Below are 12771 nucleotides of genomic sequence, written 5' to 3' on the forward strand. Positions count from 1 at the left end.
CAGTACTCTGAGGTGAGAGTGGGTTAAGGTGGTCAAACCTGTTAAAGAAGTTGTTCATCAGGTTCGCTCTCTCCACATCTCTCTCGATGGTGGAACCCCGCTTCGAGCTGCAGCCAGTGATGATCTTCATCCCATCCCACACTTCCTTCATGCTGTTATTCTGCAACTTCTGCTCCAGCTTTCTCTTATACTGCTCCTTCGCCTCCCTGAGTTCCTTCTGCATGCGCTTGAGCTCATGCTGATCACCGCCTTTAAAAGCCCTTTTTTATGGTTCAAAAAGCCCTTTATGTCACTTGTAATCCCTGGCTTGTTGTTAGCATAGCAGCATACTGTTCTTACTGGAACTACAATGTCCATACAGAAGTTGATGTAGTCAGTTGTGCAGTCAGCAACCTCCTCAATGTTTTCACTATATTATCCCTGCAGGATATCCCAGTCTGTTGTTCCAAAGCAGTCTCTCAGAGCCTTCTCTGCCTCAGGGGACCACTTCCTGAATGAGCATGTGGTTGTAGGTAGCTCCCTCACTCTTGGTTTGTAGTGAGGCTGAAGCAGAACCAGATTATGATCTGCTTTCCCAAGCGCAGGCAGTGGGGTGGCGCTGTATGCGTCTTTAACGTTTGCATACATTAGGTCAATAGTCCTATTTCCCCTTGTGTTACAATCTACATACTGGGAGAAGGCAGGTATTGTTTTGTCCAGTGTTGCATGGTTAAAGTCTCTAGCGATTAGCACAAGAGCCTCGGGGTGCTGTGTTTGTAGTTTAGCAACAGTGGCGTGGATAACGTCACACTCTATCTCCATGTCCCCCTGAGGAGGGATGTAAACAATAACAACAATGACATGTCCAAACTCTCTGGGCAAGTATTAGGAACGCAGACTTATGGCCAACAGTTCGATGTCCCTGCAGCAAGTGGAGATTTTGACTTTTACATGTCCAGGGTTGCACCACCTTGTATTCACATAGAGAGCGAGTCCTCCTCCTTTCCGTTTCCCGCAGGTATTTGTGTCTCTGTCCACTCTAACTGTGCTAAACCCAGGTAGCTCCACGTTAGCATCTGGGATGCTAGTCGTTAGCCATGTTTCACAAAAACACAACAAACTGCATTCCCTGTAGGTCCTGACATTTTTCACCAGCGCAGCCAGTTCATTGATCTTATTTGGTAGTGAGTTCACATTTCCCAGGATCACAGAAGGCACCAAAGGCTTGTATTACCACTTCCTCGCTAGCTGCTTAGCCTTTAGCTTAACGCCGACTCTGCTGCCACGATATGGCCTTCTTACCTCGTCAGGTAAATAGGGAACCACACCGGCACGGGCCTTTGCTTTCAGTGCTTGAAGATGGCTACCTGAATAGACGAGTCTCTACGTGTAAAAATCCATGTCCAAGTAGTAAGAAAAAGGTAGAAATATAAAGTCATACATGGAGCTGCTGGAAAGGCTGCCACTCATGGCGGTGCCGACCATTTATCTGTAGGATCTGTAAAGTGGCTTGCTGTCATGTGTTGATAGTAAACAAAGACTCTGACGTCACGTTCCAACTTGAATACACTGCACCCCTCCCAAACCCCCCCCTCCCCCCCGATTTTTTTGCTGGTACTGCAACTTGGGCATGCCTCATGTTCATTTCTGAGGACGAGCTCAGAGCCCATCAAATGAATGCTGGGAACATGTGGCAGCCATGATGCATGCACGTATGCATTCTGAGTGTGAATTATAAACTGGCTATTAGAATAAAAACACTGTTATTGCCAAGAAGAAGTTTATTATTGTTGCACTTTATAAAAGTATACATGCAAGTTATATTTTTTTTTATAAACTGGCAATTCAAAAAGTACATTTACTTATGTTGTTATTATTCTTATTGTATGTGACAACTTTTAATCCACTTATTAGTCAGAAAACCAACTTGTGTTGATTTTATGATTTTTACCTTACCTTGTGACTTCCAGGCAGCAAAAAGCTTGCAGCATTGAATGTGTTTTAGGTGATATAAAAGATCCTTTTCTTTTACAAATAGAAGGTCTAATTTACTTTGTACTCCTTTACTGATTATCTTCATTACCATCTGCTCTACAGTTTCAGTTAGGACATTTAGTAAGATAGCTGTAATAGCTGCCCTGATCTCTTCACTTGGATCAGACATCTACAAGGAAATAATGACATGATGGAGAACTATTAGTGAAATGTCAAACTGTGTACAGGAAAAGGAGAGTAGTTTACACAGTCTTCTTGCTTAACACAAGCCCAGTGTGGACTTGTGGCAACGAACTCGGACAATGAACACACTGATCATTAAGAGTCACTGAATTATAGTTTTCGCTGATGAAGTAAATATCCAGATGGTTCTGGACAAATAAAAGGTTGATTCCACCAAATATATCACTCTCATCGTCTTTGGCAATAATTACATACATGTTCTTTTTGTAGTTTGTGCCCTTGAGTGTGACTTAATTTGCTGCAACAGTATGCACAGCTTGAAAATTGTAACTGGCAACTGGCTGCTTAATCTTTTCAATATAATCATCATGAAAATACTCTGTTGCCTTTAACACTTCAATAAATGGGGGGACACAGCTGCCTTCGCTCGAGTAGGCTTGTAGGAGCTGGTGACTTTCTGCTAGCTTTCCCCACAAATTGCTTAAAATAAGAATGCTTGCTCTCAAAGTCCAAAGACGCATTAATGGACTAAAATGAACAATCAGCTCAGGGTAGTGACAAAAATAATGGTGCTAGAGTTTGAAGGGAAAACCAGGAAAATTAACATTTCTGGAAATAAAAAACAGTCATCGAAGAGTGCCTGCAAGAAAGCTATTTGATCAGTAGAAATCGCCAAAGCCCAGAAAATTTCAACTATTTGTCTGAACTGTAAGATATGGTGCCAGAGCTCATTTTCAGCAGAAAAATCAATCCTGTCACCACTAAGTGAGGGCACTAACTCCAAAAAGCATCAGTTCTGTGCAGTATTCCCTCCTAGCGTTTCACTATATGGAGATACCCCTTGAACGTTTGTCATTCCTGTCATTTCCAAGATATTAAAATTGAATAATCCATTGATTCAAATGACCTGGGGACCTGGGTTCACTTCCCGGGTCCTCCCTGCGTGGAGTTTGCATGTTCTCCCCGTGTCTGCGTGGGTTTCCTCCGGGCGCTCCGGTTTCCTCCCACAGTCCAAAGACATGCAGGTTAGGTGGATTGGCGATTCTAAATTGGCCCTAGTGTGTGCTTGGTGTGTGGGTGTGTTTGTATGTGTCCTGTAGTGGGTTGGCACCCTGCCCGGGATTGGTTCCTGCCTTGTGCCCTGTGTTGGCTGGGATTGGCTCCAGCAGACCCCGTGACCCTGTGTTCGGATTCAGCGGGTTGGAAAATGGATGGATGGATTGATTCAAATCTGAATAAGTGAAATTTTCCTTTCACTCATAAGATGACTCAACAACAATGCTAGATCATCAGACAGTACTACTTCAAACAGGTCATGACCAAGGCATGGCAGTAAGGCAGATTGATAAACATGGAAGTATGTACGTAAGTTGATTAAAAGCAGTCAAATTTCATCCCACATTTTGTTTGTCCAGGCTGTATACAATACACAATACAATACAGTTTATTTTTGTATAGCCCAAAATTACACAGGAAGTGCCGCAATGGGCTTTAACAGGCCCTGCCTCTTGACAGCCCCCCAGCCTTGACTCTCTAAGAAGACAAGGAAAAACTCCCAAAAAAACCTAGTAGAGAAAATGGAAGAAACCTCGGGAAAGGCAGTTCAAAGAGAGACCCCTTTCCAGGTAGGTTGGGTGTGCAGTGGGTGTCAAAAGAAGGGAGTCAATACAATACAATACACAGAACAGAACAAATCCTCAATAAAAAATAAAAATTTTTTAGAAGTACGGAGAAGAATTTAACAGTAGATGATATCACATAATAAGATTTGGATAATTTTAGACTCCTGGAGACCTCATCCATCAAGCTGCCTCCCCCATTTGGCCATTCCATGGCTGAAACAGTGTTGGGCCAGCCAATCCGATGAAAGGACCCCTCTTTCTCACGATTCCTGCGATCCTCCATCAGGGATGACTTTACCTTAGGTAGGCAAAACAACTTGGCAGGTGGGCTGTGGCAGCAAGTGCCACATTTGAGTACCGAGAAGAGAAACAGAATAGGTGAGGGTTAGTATCCAATTCTAACTATCATGTTACTTATGTTTTAGTGCTAATGAGTAACAACAGAGATGCAGTCCGTACAGTTAATCAGCAGCTCTAGTCAGGATATGCTAAACTGAAGTAGTGAGTCTTCAGCTGGGATTTAAAAGCTGAGACCGAAAGGGCATCTCTTATAGTAGCAGGCAGACCATTCCACAGTTTATGGGCCCTGTAACTAAAAGCTCGACCTCCCATTGTTATTTTATTAATCCTTGGAACCATAAGCAGACCAGCATCTTGAGATCTTAATGTGCGCTCTGGTTTGTAGGTCATGATAAGTTCAGACAAGTAAGCCGGACCTCAGCCATTTATTGCTTTATATGTTAAAAGAAGGATTTTGAAATCTGCCCTAAACTTCACCGGGAGCCAGTGTAAGGATTTAAGAACTGGAGTTATGTGTTCGTATTTTCTTGTTCTTGTAATAATTCTTGCAGCCGCATTTTGGATTAACTGGAGGCTGTATAAAGAACAGTTTGAACATCCAGTGAACACCGCATTGCAGTAGTCAATCCTACTAGAGATAAATGCATGAATTAAGTTCTCAGAATCCTGTTTATTTAGAAAGCGCCTTAATTTCCTAACATTTTTAAGAGGGAAGAAGCATGTTTTGGACAACTTTGTAATATGCGCTTTAAATGACATGCTAGAGTCAAAGGTAACTCCTAGATTGCAGGCTGATTCAGTAAAATTAATTGAGATTCCAACTGAGTTAAATGATGACAAAATATTGTTATGATCAGCGTCATTCCCTCCAACAATTAACATCTCTGTTTTATCTGTATTTAAAGACAAGTAGTTCTCATTCATCCACTCCTTTAATTCACTAACACAACTAATTAAAGACAACATCAGAGAAACTTCATTTGATTTAAATGAAAGGTATAACTGGGTGTCATCAGCATATGAGTGAAAATTAACATTATGTTTCCTAATGAGAGATCCCAGTGGAAGCATGTAAAGTGAAAACAGTAAAGGTTCCAGTACTGAGCCCTGCGGGACACCATATTGAACTTCTGTGTATAATGATGGAGTACTGTCAGCACATTTCTGTACATATTGGAATCGATTTGATAAATAAGAACTAAACCAAGCGAGCACGGTGCCTGTAAGCCCAACGTCATTTTCCAGCCTGTGTAGTAAAATAGAATGGTCGATGGTGTCAAACGCTGCACTTAAGTCCAACAACATAATTACAGTGGAGTGTCCTTCATCAGAGGATATCAGAATGTCGTTTACAACCCGCGTTAGTGCCGTTTCTGTACTATGACCAGTGCGAAAACCAGACTGGAATTTCTGAAATAAATTGTAATGCGTAAGGTGTGATTGAAGCTGATTGGCAACTACTTTTTGTATATCCTGCAAATGAGTTTTGTATGACTCTTTTGTTCTTAAGGAAGTCTTAGACAACAGTGAACACAAAAATGTATTTCTGTCAATTTTACAAAACCAGCCTAAATTTGAACTCTTGCTGAAATTTTCAACAAACCCCCCTACACTGTATGGGCTAAGATTGTCACCTACAATTACACACATATTGGCTTTGAATCAATCAAATCCTTTGTTCTCTAGGTCGTTGAGGACTGTAATCTGTAATTAGTACAAATACAGATATAATGTGATTAAAATTCATACTTACAAACTTATAAGTTTTGTGCTTGGCCAGATTCTCTTTGTGTGCTCTGAATTATTTCACCTGTGCAATTATTTTTGAACAATAATTTTAACCAGAATTCGTCTTTCAGTTAGTGATTACAACTGCCTTGCCAAATTAACAAATATGACATAGAAACACTTAACTTTTCATTTTATTTTCAACGTTTCAACAGCTCTTTCAGTGGCTTTTGGAGAAGTGGCGATCTTTGAACTTTAGAACTTTTGGTGCTGCTTCTTCACCCAGTTGCACTATCATTATAAATTCCTCCAGGTCTTTACTTAGACTGCCTTCAGGCCACCACAAAAAGTGTAAGAGGTCAATGTCTTTATCTGGGACATTAACTTGGCAGAACACTGATTTAATGTGTGCCATTAATGCTACTGGCTACTCTCTGAACCTTGTGAGGATGCCAATGAGAGTGTTAGTTAAGTCAGGACCTTTCAATGATTGTTCATTAAGTGAAGTCCCCTGGTAGGTGGCTCTGCAGTCAAAGACCACTCAAATCTTATTTTTCTTTGGACGATACACATCGTGATGTGGGATGTACCACACCCTGACTTGACACCGTAACCCTTCTCAATAATGGCTTTTATGAAAGTTTTATAGTTTTCGTGCAAACCTGAATTTTTGATTAGCTTTCTTTTGAGTCCAACAGCACACTGTTCTGCAATACAGCGATTGTTTGGCACTTCAAGTGTTTCATCCTTCAAAGGCAAATTTAAGCATTAGTGGCCACCTACCAGTCTTGCAGATTCTGAGGCTATGCACATGAGCTTGATGTCCTCCTGTGACATCTTCTCCTTTTCTTCACAGCTGCATTCTGGGAAATCTGGGTAATACTGTTGTATCAGCTGGGGGAAACAGCCCGGACACACACAGGTAGACATCGTTTTATCACCTAACACACGTTTATTTACAATTATATACAACTATGAAACGCACACAAACCCAGTGCCACAGCACCAATCACCCCAAAGTCCGGGCCTCTTCACTAATGCCTTTCTTCACCACCTCCACTCCTCCGAGCTCCGTCCTTCTTCCACCTGACTCCAGCCATCGAATGGAGGGAGGTGGCCCCTTTTATATACACCTGGATGTGCTCCAGGTGCCTCCCGATTAGCCTCCGCCGGCACTCCCCAGTGTGGCGGAAGTACCGGCTGCACACCCAGAAGCACTCCGGGTGTCCCTGGTCTTCTTCCCCCCAGCACTTCTGGGTGTGGCGGAAGTGCTGAGGGCCAGGGCTCCATAGGCATTGGGGCGCCCCCTGGCGGTGACCACGGGCCCCTATAGGGTTGAGCTTCTAAGCTCTGTTCCCGTGGTCCCCAAAGCCACCAGGGCGGTCACGCCCATGTGGTCTGGGGGAGGCGTAAGCCCTCCTCTGGTCCTCTTGGGCGTCTTGGCTGGGTACCACCCCCAGCCTCCTGTGACACAACATATCTTCAATCTCTGTTATTGACACACGATTGATTGAATGTTTAGACAGCTTACCACTGTGCTTTGCGAAGACATCTATTTCTTTATATGGACCACCGATCACCTATCCTAGTGCAGTCTAAAGCGTGAGGTACTCCTGATTTGCTAGGTATGACTTGCCACTGCTCAAAGGCCTTGGGGATGTTGACACATATTAAAAGAGTCTATGAATGGTAGGAGTACTTCCTCAAGATATGTCCACTTCTTGATGTCTTCTTATCGTAGAATATTTTCTCTTCCTGCTGGAATATAACCAGCGCATAGACCTTTGGCAAATCAATATATTCATTATCATTGAGACCACAGACTTGCAAATCTGGTAAGACAGAGCATTTGGTTAGCATTTTGTAATCATTATCATAATTACTCATAGTTAAGAGGAATACATGTGTTCTTCTCCCTTGAACTAGCTCTGAAGCTTTTCAGTACAAATTGTTACTGTACTACTGGGGCCTATAAAGGCATATGTTTCAACATACCTTTCACTCCTCGTAGATTTTACCTTAACGAGAACCTCAAACAGTGCGCATTTTTCACCGGCCCCTGTAAAGGCACAAGTTTTCTTCCCAGTTTCCCCTTCAGTTGATGTTGCCACACTAGGATGTAGCTTTAGATGTTGCTCCATACTCTTTTTGATGTGCAAAATTTCTGGGTGCTGCAAAGAACACTTCATTCTTTCTTTACAATTCTTACTAAGGTGCCCCTGTTTGAGACAGTGAAAACATAAGTCAACTTTGTCTTTATGTGGCAGCTCTTTGACTTTACTACATTCAGCAAGAGTATGCTGGCCATTGCAGAATACACAAAGCTTGTGAAATACTTGTAGTGAAAATACTTCCTGATCTTTGACCCCTCTTCAGAGGAAACCTACCTTTGTTGGTCTTTTTTTTTCTCTGTGTAAGTGCAGCCTTGTGAAATGGCTCTGTGCAACAGCATTTTAGCTTCACGGTGCAAAAAGGTAATTAGTTTGGGTATGCCTGATGTCCTTCTATTTTCTTGAAGCTCATAAGCATACCTTCTCCATTTGCTTCGCAAAGAAGGAAGGAGTTTTGTAAGTTCAGAACACACAATTGAATTGTTGAATTCTCTACTATCCCCTATATTGTCCATAGTGTCCATACAGCTACAGAGGAATGTTGCATAATCTCTTAGAGTCACCCCATCATTTTGCTTTATTTGAGGCCATTTCAATGCTTTGTCAAGATATGTGCCAGCTATGTATAACTCATCACCAAGGCCAGAGTGGGACTCATTTTCAGCCCGGGAGTTTCATGCCTCAGACCGGCCCACTATATACAGTATACACCCACATATTACTTTTAAAACTCTCAGCTCACCCTTTCTTTCACATGGGTGGTTGCATATTCACTTCAAGCTCCGGTCCTCTACCAGAGGTCTGGGAGCTTGAGGGTTCTTTGCTGTATCTTAGCTGTTCTTAGGACTGCGCCCTTCTAGACAGAGATCTCTGAGGTTGTTCCTATATATATTATAAATAATATATATAAAAACACTACATTATCCTCTCCAGCAATGTTTTTTTCTTAGATATCACTTACCGATTAAAGGAAATAATACTTTACAAATTCTGATTTATTTTCACAAGTAAGCAAATGAGTCACACAATGATGAAATGACACATTGTCAAAAACAATGTCTTTTATGATAACATAAATTTCTTCCATCTGTGCTTTACATTTCTAAATATCCAACCCTTAACCACAAATAGATCAAATAAAACAAAAATATTTACACTGTTCTCTGCTTGTTTGTTATACAGTGTAAATTTCTTGTAAAATGTTTTTCCTCTGTATCTTCATCAACACTACGGGGCTTCACCCCCTGCTCGCTTCTCTTGCCAACCCCTGTGTTTGGTTTTCTGGATACACACTTTTAAGATTTTTTTTTTCTTTGAATTGTTGCTATTTCATTAGTTTCACTTTTATTTCAGAAGTTATGTAAAAACAATATTTGGAATCTTTTGAGTCCCAATATGCTGAATCTTTTAAATGAGGTCAGTGAGACATGTGTTTAATGACTTTGTACCATAATTCAGGATAGGTTTCTCTGTTTGGAATTTCAGCACAGACAAAGCAATCAACATCATCAGCAATTAATACATTTTTTTTGCAAAGTAACCAATAAATGCATTTGAGGTAAAACACATTTTTGAAATTCTCTGACTTAAACTTACATGCTTCTGACATATCACCTGTGTCCATATATTCGATCTCTATTCGCCTTTTAGTTATTTCTCTGAGTAATAATTTCTCTTTTTTTGTGCTAATGCAATGTTTACTTTCTTTTCTTGACACTGTCATTTTTTTCTGCTTTCATATTCTGTATCTTGCTCTGCATGTGTTTCGCGCCTACAGTCTTTTGAATTCCAGTTTTCATTATCTCTAACCTGCTCTGCATGTGTTTGTTTCCCTTTGTTTTGTAACCTCTTTATGACATTTTACTTTGTTTTCTACTTTGTCCTACCTTTTTTTCCAATGACACCTGGTCTATGGTGATTATTTTCCCTTTTTCGAGTAATAATTTCCGTTTGTTTGCGCTACTGTGATCTTTACTTTCTTTTTTTTTAATACTTTCTAATTTTCCTACTTTTATATTCTTTAACTTTCTCCACATTTGTATCGTGCATACATTTTTTTTTTTTGAGCCTTTCGGATTCCACTGCTTTCATAATCTGCTCTGCATGTGTTAGTGCCAACATTTGTGAAGGTGTTTATGAAGTTCTACTTTGGACCGATTGGACGTGCTTTGTTTCAGTTCCAGTTGTTACGGGCTGATAATTACTTTCCTTATTCTGAATTTGCACCTAGATTATTTTTTCTTTTTTGCTCTTTTTTCTCTCCAACGCTTTTGAGTCTCTTTTCTCCACGCTGCTTTCTTCTTCGCTTAGTAATTAACGTTTCATTTATAACGTATTGTCCTTATACGCTTTATATGTGCTGAGACCCTGCATCTGTGTGTGCTGAAATCCTTCACAAGACTGAATGTTTTGCTGTCCTGTTGTCTTATTTGATATTGATTGTAAGTTGGCCGTGTCTTGCAAGAATCTCATGTTCTACGTCATCGTGAGACGGTCCTGAGTCAATCTCTTGGCACAATGTCTCATGTTTAAAGTCCTCGCGGGTCTTTTAATTGTTTTCCGTGATCATAACGTGAAGATCACGTCTCAACGCCCTACTGTTCCTCTCCGGGATTTTTTTTTTATAATAGAGAGACATGGCTAACTTTAAAGGATTAATGAATGCCTGAGCAGCAAACTGGTTTCTGCAACCTTGTTTATAATCACATCATTGTCCAAAGACATGAGGATTTCTTTCTCAGTGCACATGAGCATGTATGCTTTCAGGTTATTTTGGGCAAAAGTGCTCATAGCCTGTTTTTTACTGTTGAGAAGCTCTTCTCACAGGCTACTTGTGTGATGGACACTGTTAATAACAACTTGTAGGCCAGTCCAATCACATGGTATGCATCAGTTAGAAGATTGTACTGGGAGAGAAACAGATACACACAAGTGGCGCAGTTTTTACAGGAGGAACAGGTTTTGTTCTCTAATTCAGCATCTTGCTATTCTGTGGAAAGATCCTCCTGAGTTCCTTGTGACATTCCACTGGCTGTCCTGACAATGTAACACTGCATGGGGGACATCTTTAACTTCTCCCACTGGAATGCAAGGCTGCACAGTTCACCACATAATGTGCCAACTTTAGCTCTACTGTCAAACTTAAGCAGATATTTGCTTATTTCTTCCAGAGCTGAACTCGGAAGCCCATTTTCTCTCACATGAACAAAGTTTCTAGGATCCAGATGGGCAAAATCTGAACAAAGTTTTGTATTAGCAGAAAACCTTCTATGGATATTGTTAGTCACTGTGTCTAAAATGACATTGTGTACATTAACAGTGAAGTAAGTGATAGCTGATGCTAATGGCTCATCTTCTGTAAGCTCCACTGGGATTTTTTGCTTTTTTCTGACTCTTCGCTCAGAAGGGGCAGTTTGCACCACCAGCTCACACTCTTCTTCCTCCTGCAGCTTTCTGTTAGCCCACTGCACAAACTTATCAGCTGTACACTTAACTCCTTCAAAGTCCTAAGTAAGTTCATAACTTCCTAAGTTAAGTCTTCCTGAGACTGTCCTCTGTCCCTTCAACCAGCTGTTGAGCTGTGATAATATCCATTCCCTTTGTTTGTAAATATTTTGATAAAGGAGATGTCTGCTCAAAAATGAGTAGGAGAATTTGAGCAGTGAGCACTGTTTCATACTTCAGAAGGCCTTCTAAGAATCCCTTTGCCTTGGCCCTCACAGCTGGCTTTTGTGCACTATCCTCTACAATGGTGTGTAAAGTTAAAAGCACTTCAAAAAACAAGGCTCCCTGAGGATTCCCAAAACACCCAAATACTTTGCTTAGTACTTGATCCTTAGCCTACCACCTTCGGCAAAGTCTTCTGTGGTTTGTGTCCTGACTCATCTGTTCCCACTTCTGCATGCGCTTGTACGACTCTCTCAAGAAAACTGCTATTTCATTAAGCAGTGAGAAGAGGGAGGCACTTTCCACAACACTGCCTACTGTGTCTGCAAGGACAAGATTTCAAAGATGTGCATAACACTATACATGAATCTGAGCGGGAGACTGCTCAGAGAGAAGTGCAGAAAAACCCTGATACTGACCCTGCATATTAGCTGCACCATCTGTTGAGTTGCCCACACATGTGCTGATGTCAATATTGAGCTTCTCTAGCACTTTTTTCAAGATCTCTGCAAAATGCTGCCCTGTAGATGACTCACAATCCACTATGGCAATCAGTCTTTCATGGATGACATCTGTTACGTATCTAAATATGATAGAGCACTGGTCTTTAGAGCTGATATCCTGCGTTGTGTCTCTCTGAGCAGAAAACATGCCAACATGTCTAACTTCCTCTATTGTTCTCTTTATGAGTTGACTGATTACATCCACAACTTTGCTGAACATGTCCTTAGACAGCAGGGTAACTAAAGAGACTCTGCCCTTCGCGCCAGTTTCATGCTGTTTTTGCTACTTTCTATGCAGGCATTTACATGCTGCTGAAGGCAAATGTCATATTTGCTTAATAGCAAAATCAGTTTGAGGACATTTCCATGGTTAACAGCAATGTTTTCTAAGCTATAAGCAGATTCTTCTTTATCACCTCTGAAGCTAAGGCCACATTTGCCAATAACTTTTATAACATCAACTACACACTCCAACACCTGACGTTTCTTTTTAACTTGTTCAACATTTAATGACATTTGGTTGCTGATCAATAGGCTTCTGCCATCTGCCATTTGTGCTTTCAGAAAATAGGCATCTGCACTATCTTTGTGCATCTTACTTTTTTCATGCTCCTATATTCTTTGGTGAACATGTTTACATGTTTTCATGCCTCCCTTTATGAAAGGGCTATCACTAGAAAACGA

Source organism: Erpetoichthys calabaricus, chromosome 18 (assembly GCF_900747795.2).
Source record: "Erpetoichthys calabaricus chromosome 18, fErpCal1.3, whole genome shotgun sequence".
In the NCBI taxonomy this organism is placed as follows: Eukaryota; Metazoa; Chordata; class Cladistia; order Polypteriformes; family Polypteridae; genus Erpetoichthys; species Erpetoichthys calabaricus.